The sequence below is a fragment of the Halictus rubicundus genome, chromosome 4, assembly GCF_050948215.1.
Source record: "Halictus rubicundus isolate RS-2024b chromosome 4, iyHalRubi1_principal, whole genome shotgun sequence".
NCBI classification, from domain to species: domain Eukaryota; kingdom Metazoa; phylum Arthropoda; class Insecta; order Hymenoptera; family Halictidae; genus Halictus; species Halictus rubicundus.
This window is the reverse complement of record NC_135152.1, coordinates 18,447,837-18,473,302: the sequence shown is the minus strand read 5'-3', so window position 1 is coordinate 18,473,302 and position 25,466 is coordinate 18,447,837. Positions and strand designations below refer to the sequence as shown.

The following is a 25,466-nucleotide window of genomic DNA, read 5'->3' as shown; positions in this document are numbered from 1 at the left end:
TAAAAACAAGAGATGTCTGTAATAATTTCACTCCCCGATGAAGTTCCAATTTTTAGTTTTTTTTTTTATATACTTTTCATCCTTTTCACCTAACCTTTTAAAATTCAAATGTCAGATGCGCTGTACCTAGAAATTTTGATAACAGAGGCGGTTATTGAACGAAGGAGACGTTGAAGAGATGTTATAAGTGAGAATGGGCTGGCGAAACTATGGTACAGTGTTTTCTCAATTACATTTCTGAGCGTACATGTGGATTGAATTCAGCGGGAAGAAACGAGAAAGAAGTAAGTACACTTAACGGGCGTATCGAGTTACGAGTTCTAAAGCGTTACACAGGTACCTGATCCCAACAAGCGCGCCGAACAAAGCCGGGAATAATTGAAACGAGTCACACTTAACGTCACGTGCAATTTGAATTACATTTCCTTTCGTAGATCGTGCGCATTCGTCGAGCGCGTTCGGTGCCGAAATACAGTCGCATATAGAACTAAAGTCGCCGGGAACCTTGTCGACACGCGAACAACACTACACAGCTGTTGCTGTGCAGAAATGGATTCGTGTATATCATATGATTTGCACATAAACGCTTAATGGAGATCACAGCTACGAACGTAATAATACTATCACTGTGAAATGTTGCAGCTTCAATTGGTCATTTCGAATCGATGAAACTTATTCATCTTTGTCTAATAATATTTTCCTTAATTAATTTAGACGTACCACTCACATTTCTCGAGTATTTTTATATCACAACTGTACAACACTTCGTCGACAAGCGTGATTGAATCACAAAATAAAAATTATTGTATAAATTTTGCATTGTAAAAGTTTAGGTGACACTAGTCTGTTCGAATAAACCGTTCCCCTTAATTCTTTCTAAACTATAGTGGGTGAACGAATTTTTATTAGCGCCACAGAACGTAAAATTTATTTTTTAACGATTGCAGATTTTTATACAAAACATTTTCTACATCAACTACAAGAAATAGGAGTCGGAAAGGTGATTCAGTTGCCACGGTTTGGCACTGTTGCGATCTGAAATGTAAAAGTTGCCGGGAAACTTACGATTCACTTAACAGGGGGAAACGAATTCAAGCTAAGCACCGGATCAAGAATCTTTAAGCAACGAAATGTACTTTTTCACCTTTTGTCTTCGACGCGAACGAGATCTCGAAATCGCTTTAAAACTTTTCCCGAGCTTCTTTTCAAATTCTCCATTTGAATTTCCTCTCTACTTCAAACTCTGATGCTCTCAATCATTTACTAAATATAATGTTGTCAATTTTCAAACTTCTCTGCTTCCTTCAAGCTCTACCACTACTTGTTCAATATTTCAATGCGACAACAATCTTACGGATCTCTGTGAATAATTCATCGTCCTGTAAAAGCTTTTTATTTAATTTTTTTTATTTAATATAAAAAAGTCTGATTTGTACCTTTTGATCAGATTCATTTTCAAGTTACTACTCACCGGTAACAGGAATCTTCTAAGAAAACGAATTTAGTTCAAAATAATTCACGAAGTTAGCAATATTTACGCTACTTGGTCAACACCGTCTACATTGTGGTGTACAGTACTACTTATTGTTAGCAAACTGTTTAAAACATATACGAATGTATTGTGGATTTTTGTGTAAAATTATGTTTCATGATTTTTCTGTGGACTTGCTTAGTTTCCGAGATATTCGCGAAAAACTGTCAGTGTTAACCTATTGAATTTTGCCTATAGTTGTGCGCCTGTGGTTGCGCACGCGTCAGTATTGGTTGCTCGACGCTGCACCGTAGGTTATTTCAACAAACTAGCAAGGAAAAAGTCATCGATGGGACAGAAATTAGCAGTTCGGTGCAGGTATCTATTATTTGTTTGAAAAACACCACCAACATTGATTTGCTACCCTCAAAACTTTCACCTCTCGGCTTTTAAGTGTGTTTTACAATAAAAATTCGTATTTTCGGATTTTGTTGGACGGTGGACGACGAATATAAACTGTGTTTGTAGAGAAAATTTTGTTTAGAACTGTTTTGGGTAATTATTGATTTCGATGACCTTGAGGTATGTTGTCAAGGTCATCAGTCTGAACGACTTTTCCCGTTACTGTTGGGATGACTACACCCAACTCCGCCCTTTCCCAATGACTGAACTCCTTCTTTAGGTGCTCCTCCACTGTTCCTGCACCTCCTCCTCAAAAACCTAATGCAGATGAAAAATAACACTGTCCAACACCAAAAAAATTTTGCAATACCTGTTGGGTGATTCTTATACACTTTGTCATCCTAAAACCGAATCTGAAAGTAGACATACTTGAGTGGTACCAACGTCGACTACGCATAGCGACGGCCCTGGCGAGTCGCGAAAAGGCTGCAATGGCCGTCTGGCGCGAATGCGTCGCGCACACGCTGTCAATTAACATTTTCTGATCCTTCTCGTACATTAAGGGAACCAAATACTTTTCGTGAATGGTTTATTTACCAGAAATGTCTGTAGAATGCATTCCTGTATAGTAAATTCCTGCTAGATAAAGGATTTTTCACATAAATACAAAAATAGAGCGTACAAAGTACCCGCGTCGGCACATTTTCAAACTTTAACAACCATTTACAACTATTAGGAAGTACATAAAAATATAATTGACTATATGAATATGTAGAGGAGAGTCCCCTCTATCTCTTGACTCAAATTTGAACTTTCTCGCGTATTTAGTTTTTGCGTAACACGTCGTTTCGTATCAAAATCGGGCATTTTTACAAAAATCAAAATTTTTCGAAAACGTTGCGTGATGGAGCAATTCTACTTTCAGATTCGGTTTTAGGATGACAAAGTGTATAAGAATCACCCAACAGGTATTGCAAAACTCGAAAAAAGTTTAATTTTGTTGGACAGTGTAATTATACATAATTCTTGGAAATATGAATTACAGTATCGACGTTGCAGGAGTGTAGGTACGCTATCGGAAGGCGAATTTGCGGCGCACGCGAGATCGATTCGTTCACGAGCGGGATCGCGTAGAAATTCCGGACACGGTGTTGAAAAGTCGTGCAGAACTATTTACGTGCTGTTGTCTCACGCACGAGACACTCGCTCGACAGACTCGACAAGCCCGGCCGGGCAACAAGTGTTTTCCTCGGTTTTGTGAAACGGTAGCCTGCATGAACGAAACGAATCTTAGCACTTTAACGGCGTAGCGCGCGCGGCTTTGTGCGCCAATCGATCCTCTACGCCCGGAGACCGATTGAACCTCGACGTCGGGTTATGCGCGCCTATAAAAATATTTCACTGGTGCGTATACGCGGCCCTATTGTCAGCTTCCTTCCGTTTGTCTTTGTGACAGCACGTAACTCTCGCAATATTGAGGCGACGCGCAACAAGTCCGCGCAACGTTCGTAAATGACACCGAGACACCGTTTTGCGCATCGGTATTCAGGCGGATTTAATTTTAGTCCGTTTCGCTTCGTGTACCAGTACCTTCAATGGAAAGTGTTCGGTCCGAACTGCGAATGCGAGTGTCGATAGATTTATTTGTTATTCAAATGATACTATCCTTCCACTGTTTCCTAGTTGCGATGCATGGCCGCGACAATTAACAAAACCCTGCTTAATATTGAAATCGCAGACAGGGGTCGCATTTCATTCGATCGCGAGGGTTTCTAATTTTTACAAGAATGCTACAGAAATAAAACATATACGATACAGTAAATTCTCGATATGTGCCAACAACATGGGTCTTGCCAGCGTCGTGTATTGCTCAGCGTCCGAGGCCTCTCGCGTTACGCGACCCCTCGCGGGGTACACCCCGCGGTAGTGGGGATAATTCCGCGACGTTTATCATCCAGGCCTCGGCGACATATACAGAGAAATCACCGTACATAGATTTCCCTATTGATCTTTGCAGGGAGTTTATATACTGTCTTCCATTATCGCAAAGTGAAAGGCAGAAATTCTTGTCAAGCAATTACCTACACGAGTTTCTGTTCTCGTTACTATGATATTCGGGTCTAGTGAACCGAATGTAAAGGGACGGTAAACAGGTATGCAGCTGAACGGAGAATCGGCCGATTGCATTAATTCACTATTCAACGGATCTTCGATATTCTTTCTGTGCGACATATAGGAGAAATGGGTCGCTATCGCCTGGTAGAAAAATAGAAGTATCGCGCGCGATGTTCTCCAGGGGATAAAAATTTGTTGCAGAAACAGAGGGACCTCTTGCGTAACATTTTCCTATGGAATAACGAGACGTTTCTCAAGGTGTTGCGAAGGGAAACGGACGGGAAAAGTTTTCCGAAGAGAATATAAATTGTCGCCGGTATGTAACCGAATCCGACACCTCCTCGACGTTTCTCGAAATTGTACGCTGTAAAGAATGTCGCTGGCCCTCTCGCAAAGTAAACACGATACGTTTCGTGATCACGAAACTCTCGCGATGTTATTACTCGACTGCGAATCTTTGCGCAAAATAAAAGTCTCCTGCGTAGGAGTTGACACATTCAGAGCCGCGTCTTTCAAACATGAGGGACAAAATTGTTCCTTCAGATTCAAAAGTGAAGTTTCGTTCTGCTTTATTCAATGTACGAGTAGAATTTGCAAAATGCAAGAAAGCTACACCTTAACTTTACAATTTTTATTTTATTAAATACGTTACTTGGATTTCATGGATATTTTGAGATTGCTGGTCTGGTAGTAGAAGTGTTGAATAAGAAATTATTCCTCACCTCAGTGTAAATTATTTATTTAATAACATTTATAATAATATATTTATGAAGACATTTAACACGTATTTCAAGAATCAGCAACAGTTGCTTTCTAATTGGCAGACACGTATGTATTATAGTAGGGTAATCATACGAAATAGACAAAATAATAATTCATTAAAATCGTATGTGAAACAGTTGTTTATGTTTCAATTATTAGATTCTTTCTCTGACGGAACAACAGGGGAATACGGTAATCACGTTAACGCTCGGTAAAATCACCTAACCTCCATAATCAAATTGTCGCATCGAGCTTCACACGTGCGACGTAATCTATTTATTCCCAACTGGAACTTCTGAACTACACGGAGATGAGTAGCCACTCAATTATAAGTGTAAATTGCAGGTGTTTTGAATTTCCGAACTACGTATATGTAAAATTAATACTCCAATCAGTGTGAACGAAGAAATCTGAACCATACACGTCATTAATGAGCTACAAGTCGATGCGAAATAAAAGCTAAATAAAAAAAAAAAAAGAAACGAGGTTATCAGTTTGAATGTGATGAATGTATCATGCAATATCGACAATATTTCATGTTATTAGTCACCAGATTTTAGATTTGTAAAAACACTAGGAAATTGTTTACCAGTGTTATAGATGACGATATACAAAACCGAAATGATAACTAGGCAAGGATCAAAGAATAAACTGTAACAAAAATCTGACTTGTAATATAAAGCCTTCAACTAATAAATAAACGTAGAACTAATAATAACTATCTAATATGAATGACACCCTTAAATAAAATTATTATTAGGTACGCTAGTTATGATACAGTGATTTCTCTATATATGTCGCCAAGGCCTGGATGATAAACGTCAGGGGCCACGAAGGTGGAGAGGCCTTGGACGCCAAGGAATTTTAAACATAACACGACTCGAGTATGTCTCCTGGACGATACACGACGCTGGCAAGACCCGTGTTATTGACATATATCGAGAATTCACTGTACATGTATTTTTCAGTTCCGCGCTCCTACGTGTGAACATTTATGAGCAACAATATACGTTTGATTTTGCGTCTATAAAAAACGCCAGCGCACCCTTTTTATCACAGTCCCGTGGATGCCAATATTCAATTTTATTTCCCTTGCATAAAACTCATCATCACACTCTCTTCATAACAGCAGTGAAGCTATGATTGAAATCAAGAAGGCACAGCCCGTGGGAGCAGATTCGCAGAATACGGGAAATAACAGGATTCCTGGAAATTGCAATCACACGTGTCTTGTATTTGCTCACGCCTCACAAGCCTGATGCGATTTATTGAATGTGCCATTTACGAGTTAGTCTAGCACGTCGACTTTCGTATTGTGACAACGTAAGTAACGTCTAGTCAACGTTCCACGAAAGGATTTTCTTCGGACTTGATGCAAGACCCCTGTTCTGCTTACGGGATTAGGTTTGGATCGTTGCATTTTCTTTTTAGTCCTTCGGTGTTAGTTGAATGTTCAAGAAATATAAGTACATTCGGTAAAGTCTTGATATAAGCCGAACGGAGCTACACGATCTTAGTCAGTTCGCCTATCGCGTACCTATGCCGCGTAATTCGATACCGGGTCGGGTATGTCGGTGTGAACCACTACTAATTCAATTACAAAACTTCTTTATTTTTCACTATGTTTTGTGCGCCTTCGGCCGAGGAGTCCGTGCTTACACGCGTTGTCCTTTTCTACGTTCGGCGCGGTCGACGGGGTCACAAGAAAATAGTAGCGCTGGACGATCTATGTCGCAGCACGGACCCGAGGATTGGACTTGGATCAAGACTTTACTGTATAATGAAAAATAATTGTGTACATAGAGTATAACGTAGTCGTACCAAATATGGACGTATAAAAATGGACGTTAAATACTGTGAAAGTTATTGTTTCTCTATTTTCGTGTCGCAATTTGATGTATTTATAAACCAAATTGGTCGAGCTAAACGGTGAAGCAAAGATTAATGTTGTGAGAAGCATATACATATAGGGGTGAAAAATAAAGATGTTTAAAGTTGAAATAATCAATTAATAAAAATAACGTCTGAAACGTAGTATGTTCAAAAAGCGATCAATAATATTCTGTAAGCAGAGTTCCCAACACTTTGTATTCAAGGTGTACATATTGAAAGTATCGCGTCAAATCGGAAGATGATAAATATTATACGGAAAGGAAGTAAAACGAAACTAAGTAAACGAGGAAACACTCCCCTAGCCATGGGACAGAATATTAATATTTATACTACACAAGCGGATATTTGCGCAAAGTACAAAACGAACAAACACGAGGGACTGTGGTGTAAGTACTCCACAGATTTTCTACTAAAGGCTCCCATTTTTTTCAATGGATGCAAACAATTTTCATTCTTATGCTACACATAACTATTACAGAACAAATTCATAGGCACAATTTAGATGACCAATGGGCATTTAGAAACATTATTGTAGGCAGGTGAATTTGGTCTGTGTATGTGAAATATAAAACCTGTGTAACAATAAATAAGGCTTAAATCGATGTAGGGTGAGGGACCCAATTACCGTGCCTATATTAATTATACTTATTTTTAAAGCATAATGAATATTAAAAAAGAGATATTACAGTTTTTACAGTGCCGAGCAAAAGTGTAAACACACTTTGCTAGTTTTACATAAAACGTGATATTACAATTATGCTCTAAAAGTAAGTATAATTGATACAAGCACAGTGATTGGTACCCCCACAGTAATTGGATCCCTTACCCTGTATCTTTTACAAAAACGACGTTGCCTGATCGCACGTACATCCTTGCTCCCCATGTGTGTGTGCGTGCGAACCCTTGTAACTGTCTATAGCAGGCGGAAGGCGCGAGCGCTGTACGAGCAGGGCTATCGACCCTTTTTACTCGCAGCCAGAAGCCACGCGGTCTACTTCGTTCCGACTTCCTCCGTTACGGAGAATTTAACCATGAATATATCCGCTCGGTTCAGGATCACTGTATCATATTACAGAGCTATCCTAATGACGGATTTTATCTTTTGGCTGGCACATTCATCGAGAAATTCAAAGATACGTCCCCCGAACTCATTCGGCAGTTTCGCCTCCACGTTCACTTTAACGACAAGTCCTGAACCGTACAGTCGATTCCTGCTAACTTTTTCTTCGCCCAGTTCGGTGGTGTAAAGCCTTTACGGTGTACCTTATGTCACTGTAACGTGGCGTTAATAAAACAACTTAAACGAATCGTACATCAAGTTTTTTTCAATTGTACGGAAGATACGTTTAGGAAAAAAATGTGTTCAATGTTTTTTAGAGACGTTTGGTAGAATTTTCGGGAGAAAACGTGTGTTCAGTTTTAGCCAGAGAAAAACTTGTCACGTTTGTTATCGTACAATCGCTAGAGTAATAAAGGCATGGTAGGTTATTAAGTAAATTTGTTTATTCTTGTGCGATAAAAATCATATCAAATTGTCGACAAATGCGCCTACCGACGTGATCACTATATTCAATTAAAAACGAGTTAATTTAACGGCTGGGTACTTTGCGTGTTAATGAACCAGATTACTAGAATAAACGTATAATTAACTGCATGCTCGCGGACAATGAAATTTTTATGTTATTTTTCGTGTAGCGAATGAAAACTTCGACCATCGTTTCTTTTCGAAGCATTCCATTTCGTGATAATAGATCTCGAAGATTGTACGAGATACGTGTACACACACGCCGCAGAGAATGATACGAAAGGTGTGAAATAAACGGACAGCAATTCAATTTTACGATAATAATATTGCATGCAACGCGCGAATATTTATCCTTACATGCCCACTTGTGGATTCAATGTAGATCGCGTGAATGATTCAGGTAGCATGTTGTATTAGAACGTATCGCAACTGTTTAGATTGTAAGTCGATTTCGCTCGGAAATGATGCAGACTCGGCGTTGTTAAATAAATATTGACACTCGTGTTTCGATTTCAATCCTCGTACGATCCATACAGAATTATCTTTCCAGCATTCATTTCTTTGTGTACTTGTACCTCACTTATAGTTATGTACAGTAACATAATTACGCATTAATAATACACATATAGTAATTACAGCGATAATTGAATGCACTCGCAAAATATCATATATAAGTTTATACTCCAAGGCTAGGCAATTTATCTGTCAGTTAATTGAAAACAATTACCGTCAACTGAATTTAAGAAAACTCAAAATATATAATTTGGGAAAATTAGTCGAAATGTTTTTACTTAATAAAATCATAATCTATGGAACGAAGAGGATATTCATGATCCCTACGTTTTCGATGATATTGAAGGAGAAATATTTGAATGAAGAAACCCTTGATCCGTTCTCGATACTTCTGTTAATCAACCACTGTCCAAGTGCCCCCACGATTGCGTTAATTAAAAAGTCGTAGAAGAAGCATTCCTGTCGACGAAGTTTTAATCGGTAATTATCTTTTAATGAGTGCCCGATGTAAAAGGAGGAACGTAAATTACGTCTACACGTAATTCAGAATGTGCTAGCATTGGAAATTTAAACCGGAAAGGAACGATTATCATTCATTGTAGAATCATTCGATGAAACTGTAAAATAGTCGAAATAACAATAATTGAACATTTTAAAAGCTACGAATTCGTTTATAGTATAACATAGAGGGTGTCCCAAAAATGTTGTACTTCTTTGAAAGGGCCGATTCCTGAGATGATTTGAAGTAACTTTTTCCTGAGCGAAAATCTTTCAAGGAAGTATAACATTTTTGGGAAACCCTGTATTATGAACACTGTCAATCTTATATTTTTATAAACCTTGAATGGAAATTTTTTGTTTCTGAAAGATCATACGGGAAATAGTATACTGCCCGAGATAACACTAAAGTGGTATAATATTTCTTATTTTAACAATCTAAACTCGTTTAAAGCATAGTATTTCCATGGCGGAAGAACAATTTGTATTCGAGAGATCGTTTAGTCGGTACAGGAGTATTACGGAAAGAAATATTGCCTAGTCGTATTTTACAGAAAAATTGTATCCCTCTTTATACGCCATTTTATTGCAGTCTCGATCCAATAAATATTATACATATATATATATCCTGTCCGATAAAATTAATCTTCATTCAGCGAAGAAAGTAATCCGATTGGAAAACCAATGGCGGCGAACGCAACTTTCTTAAGCGATAGTGACAACCTAATTAGAAGTTGCAGAGAGTTCAGCAAACAATGCTATCGGCTGGGAATGGTAACGTCCAGTGACATTAGCAAAAGTTATCGTTAAAAAACGTGACGGTGTGAACCCCACGTCTGACCAATATTCAAGTTGGCCGAATAACATACTCATACATCATCCATTTTAATCTCCGCAACGATCGTTCGCAAAAAACATCCGACGGAAACTATGCCGTGCGTAAATATTTGTAAACCGGAATGTCGAACAACAGAGAAAATTGTAAAATACAGAATCGGCACAATTGTTATTAATATACTCCTCTTCGCTAATGCAAATATATCGACGACTGTAGAGAACGTGGGAACTGGTTATTTATCCGTATGCAACGTTTCAAAAACTTTTTGTGAGAAAATATTCGCACCGTGGAAATTGTTATGTTACAATAAATGGCTACAATCTGCTCTGTTTTAACGTGTTTGAAAATAATTTCTCAAAATTTGTTTATATGGGTCGACTGTAATGTAGTACAAATGTAAGTGTTATTTCGATGATTAATAGTTTTGGAGATTAATTAAATATGTCGCCAAGACCTGGATGATAAATGTCGCGGAATTATCCCCGCTATCGAGAGGCCTCAGACGCCAAGGAGTGTAAACTTAACACGGCTCGGGTTTGTCTCCTGGACGGTACACGACACTGGCAAGACCCGTGTTGTTGACTGAGAATTCACTGTATAGTGTATGTTTGTTAATAATTATTAGCAAGTGCAAGTGCACGAAATATTTGAATTATTTCTTTTATTTCTGACGTTCTATGATCTCGAAGCCCATCGTATATTATTCATGATAAAATTATATTACAACTATTTTATTTAATGTAACCCTTGAGATGTGGTGTTAAACCATAAAGACAAATATTGACTTACACCACTTTTATATTACACTAAAATTCTAAAAGGACGTGTGTGTTCTCGAGCAACGTAAGTAGGCGTGACTCTGTGAGGTATGATTGGACACGAATGAGACATACCGTTATTCTTATCTGCGATCACTCTACACACCCTCAAGGTTTCGGTCGAATCGATGACTAAGGGTTGACGCTATTCCCTTGGAAGTGGCAATAAATGAGTCCTGCTCCAATCTTGCCGGTAGCAAGACAACGCGTCAAAGGTGGCTGACAATGAACGACTGAGAAGGGACGAGGGAGAACTCAGATGGTCCTCTGTCATCTCATCAAGTAGTTTGTCAATGACATTCGCGGGAGCCGTATTGCATGATCATTCGAACGGCCATCGCGGCAAACTTCGCCCGACATTAGGAACAGGTAGATCGTCACGCCTTGACATGTTTCTAGGACTGTTCACGTTCGTCGGCGTGACGTGACAAATCACACTCCTGCATACTGTTTCATCAACATAATTCGACCTAAATGTCGTTGTCCGGATACGCGCTTACACGCCTGCAAACATACGTCACGAGTTCGAAATTTTTCAGAGCCTGGTTTCATCGACGCGGAAAATTACGGTCGACGATGCGATTCACTGACTGACACGAGTCGTGCGAAGAGACTGCGGATTTTTATGCAAAACAAACAGTTTCGAAGTTGACTGTGAGAATGAGATGTTCAATAAAAAACGTATTTCTTCGCCTAATCCTTAATTGGTATCGTTGGGCCTCTCACGACTCGTAACAGTTTAAATTGTTGATTTCGTGATTGCTAAACAATTAGAAAATTTACTGCACATTTTTGTCATAAAATGTGGCTTCACATGGCACATCCAAGTATTAATTTTGTTTCGCTGAAAAACGCTGAAAATCACACGTCTTTACACACATGTAACGTTTGAACTAGTGATCTTCTAGGATTGAAACTTGGATTTTCGGAATTTTCTCGCCAAAATCTACTGGATTTCATAAAAAAAAGTTTAAAATTTCTGGTTTCCTGAGGAAAAGTTTAACCTTATAAGTATAGCTTGTATAACCGATATCTGTCTCAGTACTTTGTAGATTCACCTGATACGTATGTGCCTGTAAACTAGGTATATTATATTAAATTTCGTACATTATTATTTGAACCAGCACTTTGTAACACTGCACCATTCAGTGGGTCTTTTATAATCGCGGCATTCCGTTCCGCGCTGCCGCTGAATGCGAACCTCAATTATTTCGAGCTCATTGTTTCAGGATTGCAAAAATTTAGGCGAAAAAGAGGTCATTCCAAACGCTTTACTTTGTTTCCAACCGTCGAAAAATTGTCACGTGAAAACTGCGTCGCACCTCCGGTCAATGTCCCTTTTTACTAAAGAAAAATGTTACACTGTTCTAGATGATAACGATAAAATGATTTACATCGGCGGGAATTTCAAACAAAAGTGGTTTAAAAATTTAGTTTCAAACAAACATTTATTAGACTATGAATTTTATAAAATTTTGGACGTTACATTATGAAAAACTATAGTTGCATAGAATTTTACTTCGTAAATGAGAAGTTGCATAATATTCACTATGATACAAAAATACATAGTTTAATTAATTTGTATTTAATATAGTCCGAATTCTACACGTTCCTGAATTTTTCCTTTTCTGTATTTTTTAAATGGTACTTTACTCTGTCATACTGAATTGTCTCCCCCGTATAACGAGGTTTTACATAAATAAATGAAATTGCACAAATGTATATTAATATTATAAGAATTTGAATTTTACTATTTGAGGGATGCTATAAATCCATGGAGGGATGAGGAAGTTCGGTTAAGACACAGAAAGAAAGGATCATGCAAACATCATCTCATTTTACTCTCAAAGCTCCACCTTTATTGAAGAATGTCGTTCATGAATGAAATCTTAAAGAGCACGAAGACATGGTTAATTGAAAAAGAGGTCGAGAACAGTTGACCTTCTTTGCTGTTTGTATAAGAATGAAATTATTAAGTGAAACGACAATTTGTGGCTCTCACTAAGGACTGTAACAGAAAAACGTCTAACTATAAGTAAAACGAACAATAATGCAAGCCTTATTTTGTAAATGTTAAGTTAAAAGATATAAGCGTATTTGTAAAAGTTATAAGTGCAGTTATCGTCTATAATTTTTAATAAAATATAGGCGAAAGTGACTTCTCACGTGCTAAAAAATAGAATTGTAAAAAAGTCATTGTAGCTTGTAAATTTTGTTCTCCAAGCACTATAAAATAGCAATGTTTTACAATATGTGATCTGTGTCATTATCTCTAATGTACTCATCAACATTCTTTATCTTCGCTTAGTTCAGACGTTTAACATATAAAATTCTATTTTCATTGGTAATAGCATTTGTAGATCCAAAATAAATAAAAATCGTACTAAATTCTGTCGAATTTGGTGTTCCAGCATTTTTTGAAAATATTCATGAGCCCATGCACAGAGATCCGCAGTCTGCATGTAACATTCCTTTCGCAAGTGAATTCATAATTGAAAAGATTTCCCCGTAAATCCCGTTTATCTGTAATCCGAACAGAATGCAAAACAGTCGAGGCATATTCAATCGAATTGCATTCCGCGGAATCGATAAAAAAATCCGTCAAGCGGTCGATTTTCTCTCGAGCGTTTGAACAAATTAGCCAGAATGCTGTGCCGTCGTTTACCGTACACCGCGTTTCGAATCGAGAAAAACGTCTCGATTAAGTCTACGGACTGTGAGGCGAGGCGGAATTCGGATCGAGTCTATTCGATTTCGTTCCGTTCCATTTTATTCGCATTTCATCGACGTGCAATGGCAATATTGGACCGCACACACGCGTCACGTTGCAATTATTCAAGCTCCATTGGACAGCGTGTATACACGGCCGCTTCCAGAACATCGGTATCCACCGGCGCGGCGTTTCACCACTCCGACGGCTGTCTGCGCGAGTCAGCCTCGTTTGTCGCAGAGCCTTAATTGCTCATTAATGCGTCCCGGGTCCAATTAAATTCTGATCGAGACTAATGTCTCCGCGGATATAAAACTGAGCTAATATAAAACTCCGCGGGCCGTGCGTCATCTTAATTGGGTCGAAATTTTCCGTGGAATCATCGACCGGAAATAACCGTCGACCGATATCTTCGAGATTTCCAGCATTCGACACGGAGAATATTCGCCACTTCCGAATCGTTATGTTCATAAATGCGACAACCCGAAGGACGATTAATCGACCCAATTATGTTGTCCAAAGCACACCGAATTAAATGAAAAATTATTAACCTGATGACGCTGATAACTAGACTAGGGATGTTCTGCATTCATGATACAAAAAATAAAAATAGTTGGAAGATTAAAAGAATTTCGGTGTATTAAAATTAGTGAAGAAAGAATGAACTTTTTATTCGTTTCCTATGTTGTTTTTCTTTTTGCAATTGATCCAGGAAATTTTTATTTTTCATGAAGATCCGCAATTTACTAATAACCCATACAAGTGGTTGCTGCGACCGTAAATAATTAATTAAAAAGAAAAACTCATAAATTAGTTATGTATAATCACCTTGTAACTACATCACAACCATAAAACGGCGGTTGCACGTGGGCCGTCATGAATTATTATGGAAAATGTTATTATTAATTAATTTGGTGTCAAGCCTGTGGTATGGCTTTTTGTTGTCGATATGGTCTTCGGGCGACCACCACAAAGTGAGTGGTTGGTCCAACCACGCGACAATTGCAAAATAATCAGAAATATGTGACCAGCCTGTGTTAAAGCTAAGCCTGAACCTCTAAATAAATTATTTCGATTTCAACGGGGATAAAATAAGACAAAATGTAAGTTTCGATATGTTACGGTATTCGTGGTCAAGTTGTGTCGATACTTTCACATGGCTATTGGCATAAACGGCAAGAGTAGCATGGTGTCATTGATTTCAAACGAAGGAAAGTGACAAAACATCGAAAGTTATCGTGTCAACGCGGCGGCAATAAAAAACAAATATTGACAAATCCGTATCGGCGGTTCACAGGTCCAAAAGTTAAAATAAACAGGAGTTGATAAAATAATCGTTTTCGATATGTTCAGTCTTGAAATGCTTAAATTTATCCATTTATTCTCACGGTATATGCATGGTCTTTCGTAATCACACTGCGGACTATATGCATATTTATGGTAAAAATGAGGTGCAGTTTATAATTTTTTTATGACAGTCTGCAGGCAATTATCTGTCAGTGTGGACATATCGATACTTTTGACATTGTTATACAAGAAAATGAAATACCTATTTGGCTCTTATCTTTTGCGATTGACGTAGAGAATTTTCATTTTGCATAAATACTCGCACGCTATTCGTGATATATGACCACAATTACGGGGGGTTTCCACAGAAAAATAAAAACAAAATTCATGTAAAATTGTAATCGTTACGACCTCGTTTTCAAACATTTCATCAGAGCTTCACTAATATTTAAAAGGCAGACACTTTACATTAGACGCCTGTAATTATACACGGTTAAAATAATTCAGAATAATAATTCAGAATAATTCTGAATAATTCAGTTCACAAAGGGAAATAAAGGAAGATGGTTGGAATTTTTTCTATTCTCACGTGTTAAATTCGCTACTACAGCTTCGATCGAATGTTCCAGCAAGCTTTACACGATTTATGTGAAAGTTTATAATGAAAGACTATAATTATCTTTGAAAGTCAACCATCTGCCATGCAAGACAAAGGGTGACTAGGGTAAGGGACCCAATTTCAGTGGGGATCTTTATGAAAAATAAAAAATGGCTGCATCAATTATACGAAACAAGAGACAAATAATATTGTCATTATTTCTTTAATAATCTCCACAAGATTAAAAGGATTCAAAGAATTGAAAAATATTGATGTATTTTACATTTCATCTACTCATTTTTGTCATAAATGCATAAAATTCGCAATCCAGTAATAAGCATTAAGCACAGTTCATAGGGTCTGTGCGAAAAGGACTTACAAGGTTTCCATCCGAATCAACACTACAAAAATGATTGGGTGCAGTGGAATGGGTGCAATGAAGGGTGCAGTTGCAGAGGTGAGGCAGGAGGAAGGGTAAAGTAAAAATTGGAGTTTTTGAGTGCAACTTGCCGTTGCGAACAGAGTCGTCGCAAAAAAACGTTCCCAGGACAGCTGACGCATTTGTCGGAACAGGGAAGAGTGTAGCTTGGGAATGACGGAGCCATTAAAGTACCTAGGGTCTACAAATAGTATGGTGTACGTCTTCGTTGGAGTAAAATAAATTCCAATTGAAGGGGCTAATGCAACAAAGAAGAAGAATAAACGAACATGCAACAAGATGAGCTTGTTCATGAACTTTGACATTTACTCTTTAAGACGATCAAAAGAGAAAATACACCTTTATTTAATCACAGTTTCTTACAATTGATTGGACAAGTTATATTTTTTGTAAAAATCCGCTATTTAGAAATCACTATACCGACTACTTGAGGTTAACTTTATTTCACACGAAATGTAAGATCACACTTTTTAACGAAGTAGAGAATATAATTAAAATATGTAGAAAGTGGAGTTATAGTCTTGTAGATAATACATTTTTCGAAATAAATTTTTATAGAAATAAATTTTTCAGAGACTAGTAAGGAAAGGTAAAGTTCGAAATTAATAATGCAAATTATGAATGAATTTTCATAGGGCAAACGCGAATTCTGGGTAGTGTGTAGTGTGTAGTGTACATTGTGCAAACTGTTAGTCACGTTCCGTCAAGTGCAATATGGCTGCCATGGGCGTGTTATTCCACTTAATCCCGGTTAGATGGAACATTACACTCTGTAGACAATAATGGAAGTAACCATACAACGTGTATGTAAATGTCACGCGCAGTAATTATGCGTCCCTAAATTCTATTGCGCAATATTTGCGTCCATCTATGAAACCATTATTGACCTTAAATTACGAGTTAACGACGAGTTAACGAAAAATGAGCGGCAGATTAAATATTATTTTTACCCAAGTGAAACTATATTACAAAAATTATTTTCAACATTCGATTCAATTAATATATGAAAATTTGGATTCTCATCGCTTTTGTAAAGCAACTATAAATAAGTCTGTGCGGTTTGAATAAAACGAACATCTGCGAGCCCGAAGTTTATGTGAACATTTGCAAGCGTTTAGATTAATTGACGTTTTCCACGGTAAATTAGTGTCCATATGTTTCGCGTGCTCGTGAAATTTACCGCTTGAAACATCCATTATTGTAAACAGGTGCAAGATGTTTGTAAAACGAATAGCATCGATTGTACTCCTCCTTTAATAAACAATTGTATTTTATAAAAAGAAAAATCCTTCCAAAATTGAAAGAAAATAAGAACAAAAATATTCTTCCGTTTTTAAATAAAAAAGATATATTATTTTTACGTCATAAATGTTCACCTTACATTGTTCATAATTAACTCTTGATGATCTACCGTGTTGCATTAATATTACTGTCACCTTCACACATGACAAATCTCGAAGCGTCGACTTTGTTAATGAATTTTAAATGAAATATTGAACATCGCATTAATGTGTATTACTGCACGATTTATAACATACTTGGAATCATATTCGCCGGGGAAGCAATTTCAGTTGCGTTTTAATGTTCTTTTTTCGCCCATGACAATTCTCACGATGAAACGCAATTGTCGCTATATCGCATCATTCAACGCAGAATTTTCATTAACAGTTCTTCATTAAATATTATAGCCTCTTCACGAAGAAGTGTGGCGCCCACAGCCAGTTATAATAGCTCTTCTCCCCACCACGATCCCTCTAGACTGACGACATTTTGGTTCGCGGCGTGGGGTGCGCGGCTATAGTGAACGGCCGTGTATCTCAGGTCTCTTCTTTGGAAAAACGAACCATACAGTCAATGACGATTCTATGAGGTAAAGAGGAAAGTGGAAAAGATTTGTCACTCGAGTCAAGTACTTTTGTTACTTTCGCGACACAGACACCTTTAAGAAGGCGTGGGCGTTTCTTGCCATAAACTGCGGACCTCCCAGGCCATATTGTGACATTTTCCAGACTTCATTCCCAATGTACCGTCACATTAGTCTAGTTCCGAGGAACGCGTGTTTCTGGTACATTAGCAGCAAAGACGAGTAGGGTAAGGGACCCAATTACTGTGCCTATATTAATTACACGTATTTTTAAAGCATAACGAATATTAAAAAAGAGATATTAAATTTTTTTAATTAAAATTGTCTCTGTTTTAATATTCATTACGCTTTAAAAATTAGTACAACTCAGCTTTTCCGTTAATTAAAACAATATTCTTATGGAGTGTTATGTACATTTGCTTCGACTAATGTTTTCCTTAAATATCAAAATATTACTTAGAAATATTATGCGCATTTGTTTAGACCATTGTTGGGTGTCAGTAATTGAAAATATTATGTAGCTGCTGAATTACTTATTGAACTATTTTAATGTTATTCAAGCGTATATTTAACACTATACCCAAAGCGTTCCAGTGTGTGTATGTACATGAAACGGACCGATGTGTTTGGAAATTACCTCGTACCAACAACGCACCGACATATTCGCTGGAATCGTTCGCGATTAAATTTTAATCCGCACCACGCAAACTGACATTTCCTTGTTGACGTGATCAAGAACGCCAGCAAATATCAAAGCACAATGAGGTCAACAAATGCGATAAATATTGACGTTGCAAGCTTGAAATCCGGTAAATTAAAATCTAATCTTTGACTCGTAATAAATTCTGGAAAATTTTACGTAACAATTGATTCAAACAAGTGACTCCAAAAATTGCTTGAACACCGAATATGCTACTCTCGACGTTAAAATTATGATAATGTAGTTAAAAAAAGAAATAGTACGATAATAAATCTAGTCTTGTTCTAGACTTTTGCCAATGATCATTCATTTTCACCCAAGATAATTTTGCATAACGTAAGTCAATGTAGATCGTAATTTTTCTGAAGCAACAATAAATACATTTGTGCGTTCGAATAAACTAAACATACGCAAGCCGGAAGTTTATGCGGGCATTTGCGAGGGTTTAGATTAATAGATGTTTTCCGCGGTAAATCAGTGATCATTTGTTATGAGTGCTCGTAAAATTTATCGCTTGATACATTGAAGATTTTCCAATGAAACAATAGAAACGTATTCCCCATAAAAGAACCTGCGTTCCCGTTAGTTCGAACGGTGTGGCGTGCATCGCTTGTCACAGAGACGCGTTCGCGCCGGAAGCGCCGGGCAACGCCATTTTAGTGTGCGCACACAGAAGGGTTGCGACACCCGGAAAGTTCTCATTACCCGGATTACGATCTGATGCGAGGGGATAAAAATAAAGCCTTGCCCTTGCAGCCTATAATCGCGTTTAAAGCCGGGTCCGCCGGCGAAAGCTAATATTACTTCTGCGCAAACGATGTTAACCAAGCAAACCGGCGTTGTTTGTCGTGTAATGGCGTCCGCAACGATTAACAAATATCGTCCGATTGTGATGTGCCGCGCCGTGTATCAAGCGGCGTCCACGCGGCGCGGCGCGGCGGCGAGCAGCGTCTCGGAAGACGCTGTCGTCGTTGATCGATGTCGATCGTCCGATGGAAAGGAAAACCGAGGAGAGAACGACGAGGAAAACGTGACTCGTTCGCGGGACTTCGGCTGCCACGGCACGTCTTTTTACACGTCGTCACGAACGTGCAACAGGTAAATGGTAATACACTAAGATCGCATGCCGCAATTAATTTTTTAATAGCTGCACACGACCGCGACTTTGCTGGAATCTCGGGGAAATGCTTATCACCGTGAGCGCAGCGGAAAGAGCGACTAAGAGGACGCGAAGAAAAAGTTGTGGTAATTATTCGGAAGTCCAAAATAACAGTTATTTTATAAAATGTTCTTGGAGAAAATCATTCAGCGAGAATTAATGTTTATTTTTAATATTCCGATTACGGATGACTGTTTTTAGTATTGAATATTTGTTTGGTGTTACTAGTAAACAATACGAGCGACTGAAATTTTTTCGTTCTAATAAAACATATCCTGGTCAGCCAAAATAATTTTAGTCATTTATAATAGTTATTCATAACCAGAATAAATGTATTTACTCTTACGCTATAACTTTTAAATTTTGTGTTATAAAATATTGTTGTATTATTTTTGAAATAGAATAGGAAAGAAATGAATGTGTACGTAGCTCCAGAATTTTGCAATTAATGCAGACAATGTTTATTTTGCACAAAAATCCACAGTCTGCTAATTCGAAATAATTCGATCTACATTCCAATTTTCTGGCAGACAGATGAAATCATTGTTTATTAACATTAAGTCAAGCAAGAGGATTCGTTCACGGATTGCGGAAAGGAAGGAGAAGAAAGCGAAAGGTGAAAGAAACACCGAGGAAACGAATAAAAGAGAAAGTACGATTTATAGGTGGACAGATTTAGAACATTTTGGGCATTTAAGAGATCCTATGGAGCCAGATAGAGGAACTAGGATTGAGTAAGCACTGGGTGGAAGAAGTCAGATAAAAACAGCTAACATAGTTTTAAAAAACGGAGGAAAAAGAAGATAGGGGAATCTGCAATGGCATAGCAAGCGAGAATAGGAGTGCAGGTAACGTAAAATAAAAAGGACACCGATATAAATAACGAGAGGAAGAGGGAGAGTAAATGAAACAAATGGACGGATTAAAACAGCTTTCTCAAGTTAGGAGAAGTGTAAACCAAGTCTAGTCCTTTAAGTCCTGACGGTGCTTTGCAGCATCAGTTACTTTAAACGTTGCTGTGGACCGAAAATGCTTACAAGCCTCGGACTTAGATCACTATTTCTTTGGAGCATTCAGAGATCCTACGAAATCACACTTACATACGAATACAGCATGATTACCTTTTTTAACTGTATCATGTTTCTAAATAAAATTGGACAAATAATGTCTGATTTTATGGAGAAGTTGTAATTTTAACAATCTTACTGTTTTCTGTCGAAAATAATCGGTATCTTCTGTTCCGATTCTAGTCCTGCATACACAATTACGTTACCTATCTATTTTTTCAAAATACATTACATTCGTAATCTCAAGGACTCCAAGGAGTTCAATATTTCCAATGATAACAGACCACAGTGTTTAAAAAAAAAAAAAATAATTCGCGAGAATAACCACCAAAATCATTGAAGAATAACAAGTTCCGCAAACTTCAGGAATGCATCCAATAGTTTGCTTATGTCAATGCAAACTGAACTATTGACTGAACTATTTGACGATTACGAATTCTTATCATGTGATTATTATAAGGCTATTTGCTGTTAATGGCACATAGATGGGCACGTACCTTATGGTGGATAAGCGATATGTTGTTTCGAGTGCGGAATAATACACCTCAGTCTTCTGTGTGTATGCGTCAAGAGAGGGTGGCACAAAGATGAGGAGGTTCTTCTCGATTCGGCAACGTAGAAGGTCTTCACTTCGTGCAACACCATTGCAATTGACTTAACTCACTAGCGAACTCTTCACCGAACAACTGTACAGAGTCACACGACGTTCGATCGAGCCTCGCGACCGATCCCTACCGCGAATTTTGTTGCATCGCCCGTCACCGCGCGGCTCACTGAATTTCGCGTCCCATTTCCTAATTCGAAGAGGCCGCAAATATGTCTGAAACAGAGAAAAAGACCGCGCTTACAAACGCTGGGACAGGCTCGTTAACTATGTTAACTATGATTAACCCTTTCCACTGAAACGACGGAGGTAGCTCGTCGAGACTAGACTGCGGATTTTCGTGCAAAATAAAAGCTTTTTGCGTTAATCGTAGAAAGGGTTGCTGAATAAAAATGTTTTCCTATCTTTAAAGCTTGAATAACTAGCTGATAATATTATTTCACAACGTAGCTCAAATATTGCTTTTACATTATATCATTATTGTAAAGAATAACCGTGAACTCCAGTAAAATTTAGCTATTAATTCTTTACTTCGCTTTCGAATATCGGTTAATTTCATCTGAAACAACTGCGAAATGCAGAAGTATAACCTCGAACCTCCTCGTTCGTAATTAACAAATTATAATAGCATCGACTTTGTTCTCTCTTGTTGTCTTCATTAATCATTTGCGTTCCCTAGTGCAACAATGTTCTCTGGGTACGAAGTAATTGAACATTCATCTGCTTTGTAGATTGAGTTTGCGTGTGTAGAATATTGCATGTATATTGATGACTATGGAACGAAAATCACCTGATTACATATTACAGCGGCTAAATTATTAAAGATGGCTATCATCGCCTAAGCACGAACTATGAAAGATATTTGAAACACAATTTTCGGTATAAATAAGCAATATAAGATGCAATTTATTTAACTGAAATGATAGGAAATATTTTCATTTTATAAGGTTATTGGGTTATTAGGTTGTTAATTAAATTCTTCCGCACTTTTAATTATATTTCCTGTTAAGAAACAAAACATACAAAATTTGTAGAAATTATTCCATAAATAAATACGGAAACTTAATTTGCAATATAATATTAACAAGATATGTAGTTTTGATTTAACAAAAATATAACAATTCATGAAAGACACCGAACCACATAATGTAGTACATATCAAACTTCAAATCTTATTTTTAAATGAAAAGTTATGAAAAACAGTTACAATTTATTACAGTTAAAAAAAAATGTTCAATTTTAAATCACTCGTAATATCAGAATAATATTAAAAATTTTTAGAAATTGAGCTTATACGACATTCAGGTGGCTTGTCTGACCACTGCTCCCCTATTCTACTAATGTTTGTAGACACTAGTCGTTGTTCGATACGTTCACGAGGGATATTTTTTAATTGTTTTATTAATTGTTCTATGAGTTATGATATTAATGACATATGGCACACACTAAAAAGTTTATAAGGTAAATTCGTTGCGAAGCTTACTAATAAAATTTTTATTATTCCATAGATAATCATTCTGTGTAAATAGGTAAATGTCACAGGCTGCTTACATTTTTAGCGTATGATCATAAAATTTAATTATCTACTATATTTCCAACTTCTTAATTCTATTCTGGTAAAAGATAACAACAACAAAAAAATTGAAAACAATATATTATAATAAATTAACAACTTAACGTTCCTTTACACGATTCACTTGCATTAACGAATTCGAACCATGTTATTCACCTCACCTAAATAAAATCAAAAGTACAAAAGAATCAAGCAACTTATAAAATTTGGCTGTCACGAATAAAATAACGAAGCAAAACGAACATGACCATTCAAAGACAGTGTTGACCTGATTAAGAATTATTTTAACAACTTCCTATCAGGAGAGAAACATAGACATACAATAAAATTAATTCACGTAACACTTTGTTTCAGAAATAATCACGATTAAAAACGTGTCTGTTCACGAATTGCCATTTCTACGTCCTGTAAACACTGCTGCCTTCGATATCGATTATCTCGAAAAAGGAAACGTACAGGAAAATTTCGACGTAAATCCTTTTCCTTCTTTCGCGAAGCCGTTTTGTTGTACCGATCATAAATTTTAATAAAACTGTCAAAAACCGAGTTCCTCGGATGACTTACAAAATACGAGCCGTCGCAGTGCCCATCGTAAAAATAGTCTGATCACATGGGACTAACGCTTTACAGTTTGTTTACAGTCGTCGGAACGTGCAATTCGAGCCTGGCCACGTTCGGAGAACACGGAATCCCTGTGCCAGTTAGAAAAATGAGCGAAGACCCTAGAACTAGCATCAACAGAAAACAACTGAATCCGCGAGTGAAAGGACAAAGGACGCTCGAAGGAAATGTCTTTGAAAGATTTGCGCAGAGCCACCTGTCCATCCGACTCGACTGTCGAGTCTCGTAACAACGCGTACCTCATGTACTCGTGGGTACGTTCCGAGTGCACATGTACTCGTCGGTTCATCCCGTGAAGGTTAGTCTTTTCGAAAATGCAACGAACTCTGCCACTCGATACACCTGCCAATCTAGATTGCGACATGTCCAGACGAAAAGTCACAGACAAAACAAATCCGAGCGAAGAAAAAACCAAACTCAACTGTACAAATCTCAAAGACACAATTCCGAACAAAATTACTATGAGCTGTACCCCCGGACTCGGTTCTCTCGAGCACACTGATGGAACCCTAAATGATCACACGAAGGGCAGTAAGATATTTTACGAACGTTCCCATAAGATCACTGAGAAACAATAATCCCACGGATCACTAACGCTGCAGCGTCCCTCTAATTTCCTCGACAGCCGCGAACCGTCACTCGATCTTTCGGTTGCTCAAAGAAAACAGCGGTTCGTTCACAGCATTCCCGAAACAGCGAACATCGGAATGATCCGCGAACGAAAACGTCACTCGTGACGAACACGACGGACGATTCTCTACGGAACAACACTCGGCCGTCGGCGAGGCGACGTTCCAGCTAACGAAAACTGCACAAACGTGTTCCACTGTGTCGGCGAGGGTCGGCGACAATCGAAGCGAAGCGTTTACACGCGTCTCGGACTGTCATCGGTCGTATGGAGTTACCAGAGAGCTTAACGAAGAAGACGGAGGAATGAATCTCGGGATGATGCACGGTCCGAGGGACATGTGTTCTGTCGTCGTCATCGGCGAGAACGAACGAAAAAAAAAAAAAAAGATAAACAAGAGAAAAAAGAAGAAGGGGTGCAGAAGGAACCCGTAAAGGATCATTACGAAACGTGGACGTACTTCTCACGGTGGTTACCACTTGTTAGGTGCAGTCGGATGCGACACGCATCAATCACGCTCGAGCTTGGCCTCGATAGAATGTCTTGTGGAACGGTCGTGGAGGTTCGACGAGGGGCCGAGAGGACGGGCAAGAAACAACACGACGACGGTTTCGCGCGACGACGACGGCGGCGTCGGCAACGACGACGGCGAGGACGACGAGGACGAGGACAACGGCAGCGCAGCAGGACGAGAATCATGACTCGTCTGTTCCGTCCATACCGTCTTGTCGCGGGACGATCCTCTCAGCGTGGCGACGATCTCGGCGGCTGTTCATCGGGCTCGGGGACGGAACCGACGACGTGGACCAGGGAAACGACATCGGCGATTGCGATCGCGATTGCGGTTGCGGTTGCGGTAGCGGTAGCGACGACCGTAGCGGCACCAGGAACGCTGCTCTCGAGGCGTGCGTCGAGCGTGAAGCACTGTTTACACGCGAGGAGGGGCGCCATGGTCACTGCCGCCTCTGATCCTCGTTCGCGATCATCGTCGTGGTGCCTGGACCCGTTGTCGATCGTCCTCCTGGCGGCGCCAACGCGTGCCGCGTCCTCACTTCGGTGTCCAGCCTCGGTGTCATCGCAGCAACGAACCGCGTACGATCGCCCGTTCATTCATCTCCGAGACATCACTCTGCCCGACGATCCGCTTCCCTGCTACGCGCACATTCACCCACCATCCTCTCTATCCCTGGTTTTCACCCTCTCTCTCTCTCTCTCTCTCTCTCTCTCTATTTCTCCGTCTCCGCCGATGTCTCTCCCCGTCTCTGTCCCTTCCCCTTTCCTCAGCCGAGAGTTTTCTTCACCCTCGAACCCGCGCAGCCTACGGTAATCTGCCCACCCACCCCAACTGGTTCACTTCTCTACCCTCTCTCTCTCTCTCTAA

At 38.6% G+C, this 25,466-nt stretch overlaps 1 protein-coding gene across 1 annotated transcript in view; it reads right to left on the bottom strand.

The window, feature by feature from the left end:
• Positions 1–25,466, bottom strand: part of LOC143353696 (popeye domain-containing protein 1-like) — a 98,442-nt gene extending 72,976 nt beyond the window's left edge. The window contains exons 1-2 of the mRNA XM_076787202.1: positions 24,546–25,466; positions 21,157–21,479 (exon numbers count right to left, since the gene is read on the bottom strand). The gene's annotated coding sequence lies outside the window, so the exon portion shown is untranslated. The remainder of the gene's footprint in view (positions 1–21,156; positions 21,480–24,545) is intronic.